General features: G+C 38.8%; 1 protein-coding gene across 1 annotated transcript in view; it reads left to right on the top strand.

Moving 5' to 3' along the window:
- Positions 1–3,116: 3,116 nt before the first annotated feature.
- Positions 3,117–3,872, top strand: part of lypd6 (LY6/PLAUR domain containing 6) — a 21,963-nt gene continuing 21,207 nt past the window's right edge. The window contains exon 1 of the mRNA XM_083681334.1: positions 3,117–3,221. The gene's annotated coding sequence lies outside the window, so the exon portion shown is untranslated. The remainder of the gene's footprint in view (positions 3,222–3,872) is intronic.

Here is a 3,872-nt window from a genome sequence, read left to right as displayed (position 1 = left end):
TTTAAAAAAGACTGTAAGCATCAATGCAGTTGATGCTGTTTTGATGGTTAGGGTTAGCTGCTGAATGCTGTCATATTCTTGAGTTTAGTAATTTTGAAGCAGGCATTCTGAAACACACTGCCAAGGATACATCTATGTTATGTCATGCTTGCCAGAGGTGATGTGATTAGCTTATAGGATTTGACTCAATTAGCGGGTTTTCCTCATGAGAGGTAGAGGTCTATTGAAATACACCAGTCATGGAAGTGGCTCTGGACAGCCATAGTGACAGCCACAATATTACATATATGCCATTTAGCTGACGCTTTTATCCAATGCAGCTTACATTGCAGTGAATGCATACATTTTTCAGTATATATGGTCCCAGCGGGAATCAACCCTACAATCTTAGCGTTGTTAACACCATGCTCTACCAACTGAGCCACAGAGGACCACAATATAATTCAAAGTACAACCAAACCAGAGATTCAAAGTGTAAAGAGAAAGAACAGCCAGCCTCCATATTCTCACATTTTGTACGTGGTTTTGAGAATGAGAGAACCCTGCCAAAGCTGTACATGTTTTTCAGAGCACAATGTGAATCTATCCTCATCTCTCATCTTCTATTCCTCTGATTCTTTCTTCTCATCCCCCCCCCTTCTCTCTCTCTCTCTGTCTCTTCTCTCTTTTATCCTGAAGTGAAATAATTCCTATCTTGAGGCTGGGCCTCCACCATCCTCACTTCCCCATTAGATGACACCTGATCCCCAGGTAGGAGGTTGTAATTATGGGAAATGGCTGTTTTTTAGATCTTAACTTCAAGTGGAACCCAGTCATGCTTGAAATGTGTACATGGAACCGATGATCTATCTGACTACAGTCGGATTCCATGACAGAAAGACAAGTGCATGGAGTGGAAAGGAATGTAGGCAAAATGTGATATGTGATATATGTGATATAAAAGATATTTAAAAAAATAATATATATATGCCATTTAGCTGATGCTTTTATCCAAAGTGACTTACATTGCAGTGAGTACATACATTTCAGTATATATGGTCCCAGCAGGAATCAAACCCACAACCTAAGCATTGTTAGCGCCATGCTCTACCAACTGAGTCACAGAGGACCACAACATCTGTACTTTATGCCATGTACACTTTGTACACAAGCAAACACACCATTTTGCCAACTCCTGTTCCGTGTTTATAGTTGAACGTCTCAAATACATATTGGGTTATTTCCCAAACTGAGATCCCAAAGTTGATAATGAAAATAATGGTCATTTGATTTGGTTCGGAGAATCCCCCATATCGGTCATAAATTACATTTTGTGAAAACAACAGTGTGATGCATGTCTATTTCTCACATTATAAACTTGGTAGGCTACTCTTAAGGGATGAAGGTAATCTGAGGTTACTGGGGTATATATTAAATTTGACTCTCTAAAAGCATAACGTTTTCAGCATGTGACAACAAACTGCGGTTTCCTAATTAGGTTTACAGGCTGGAAAACAGTTTGACTGAACTGTAGTGAATAGCTGCTCTGAGATGATTTACATCGAACACATCAAAACTATTATGAGTGACTGAATGACTCATGGTCATAATAATATTAATACATAGCATAATGATGTTAATACATAGATTTATATTACATTAACATCTGTCCTTTGCCAAGGCAAATACACCCCAATTTGGATCAAAAGCCTTTTCTAATGTTTAATCTTCACCATTTATCACTAACAACAGGATACGACATTCCTCATCATTTCACAACATGTTCAAGACTAGACCCAGCGAACCACCAAGTTCACCAGTTCAATGCAAGAGAAAATGATCCCTTCCCTTATGGGACAATACAGCCATCTATCCATCAACGCTTCCATCAAATAACACGACTTTCATACACAAACAGTTCCGTTCCTCTGACTCTTATATCCGCTCATCGCAAATCAAACTCTAAACCCCAGACTTAAAGTAAGACCCGGGCACACTCTCTTTGAAGTAGCTGTATCTTTAGGCAGACTGTTTTATGTGTCCTTGATTTATTTATTTATCAAGAGCTTGCACACTCCCCCGTAGTTTCCCCAAAAGAACCTGGGCTTAAAATGCATGAACAGGACTTACATAATGCCCCCATTATGTCAGTGTAGATACAACTTTTACACTGTGCAATATGGTAATATAAAACAAACAATACAAGGTCTTTTATATGTTTCTGTATATTCATATCTTGTTACTCTGGTCCCATAACACAATTGTTGTGGCATATGATATATTATGCAATACACCTGCTTTTCCACATTTAGGACACATGCATACACACATAAATGAAAACATAAACATAAACATAAACATTAACATTAACACACACACACACACACACACACACACACACACACACACACACACACACTCTCTCTCTCTCTTACACACACACACACACACACACACACACACACACTCTCTCTCTCTCTCTCTCTCTCTCACACACACACACACACACACACACACACACACGCACAGGGACGCTTTTATAATTTGAGTATATTTACATAGCAGGGTAAATTCACGAGTACACTATAAATGCAGAGAATAATGTCAGTGTTCATTATTGATGCCATCTTTTCTCATGACCGATGGAGGGCGTTGCACTTAGAAAGAGTCATTGAAGTTTTTCCTTAATCACTAAAATTGATCACTAAAATTGGTGTATGTGAATTCAGTTGGCGGCTGGACTCATGAGGTGCGTTTGAGAATTCAATTCAAGGTAAAATAGGTAAGTTAGGTTCCAAGGTTGTAAAATTGACAACAAAACGATCAACTCAAGCATATTGCTTGAACTTTCTTCTGTTTAAGCATAGCATAGATGAACGCAGCATGTTTTTAATGATTCAGACTGAATACGAAGTAATAAGCAAAAAGGGAAAGTGAGGTGGAAGGTTTTCCACTGCCAAATATTGGCATATTGAGATGCGCAGCCTATTGGGACCGTCCCAGACTGTATTGAACACGCCTACCGCGACCTCTGATAGGACCGGAGTGGCAATTCATCCTAAACACCCGTCAACTAATGTATTCCATTTCAAGACGTTCAAAGAGTCATAGAGCCAATACAACGACGGACAATAATCCTCAAAGCCAACAAACGGAGGAGTGTATGTTTGTTTTAGACCAGTGGAGTATTCAGAAGCTGGGACCTGCGGGTGAAGTTTGACAGCTGGATGAATTCCTAACAAGTAAGTGTAACGTTTATTTTGTAACCATGAATATAGAGATCAATAAACGACAAAACGGGTGGCTGTGCGGTGGCAAAGAGGCATACGGAGCCCCCCCACGAAACAATTGCATGTATTATTTATTGTTAGAGACGGAAAATACCTACAGCGAGAATAGAAAAGCAAAGTGCAACATGATACACCAGTGCGCAGGTTTTTTGTGTTGTGTTTCTGTAGAAATGCTCTTCTTGTTGACCCACTTTGACCCCCTGCCAGGGCCATGAAATAATAACCTGATTAGAGAAATGATTTGCCATGAAAATGTAACTGAATACGTATTTGATATGGAAGAGGAAGAAGCGTAGTGGAACATTATTTTTTATGTATGTACCTTTACAAAAGCTTATTGTGTATGTTTGACACATTAATAAATGATGATACATGCACACAAATGACGGTTGTCTGATTCTCCTTAAAAAAAAATACAGTTGATTTACCATGTTATTACACAAATAATTACCTAATCGTATTTATTTAATTTCTATTCCATTCTGCAGTCAGGTGGAATGGGATTACAAGTGTATAGGTTCTGGAACACACCCCTGTCAGATTGTAGGCTGCTAAATACATGCTCTAGAATGCTATGTATGCAGGTTCAATTTCACACATTTG

This window comes from Argentina silus (genome assembly GCF_951799395.1).
Source record: "Argentina silus genome assembly, chromosome: 12".
NCBI classification, from domain to species: domain Eukaryota; kingdom Metazoa; phylum Chordata; class Actinopteri; order Argentiniformes; family Argentinidae; genus Argentina; species Argentina silus.
The sequence above is the reverse complement of the archived record's forward strand: the minus strand, read 5'-3'. Positions and strand labels throughout refer to the sequence as shown.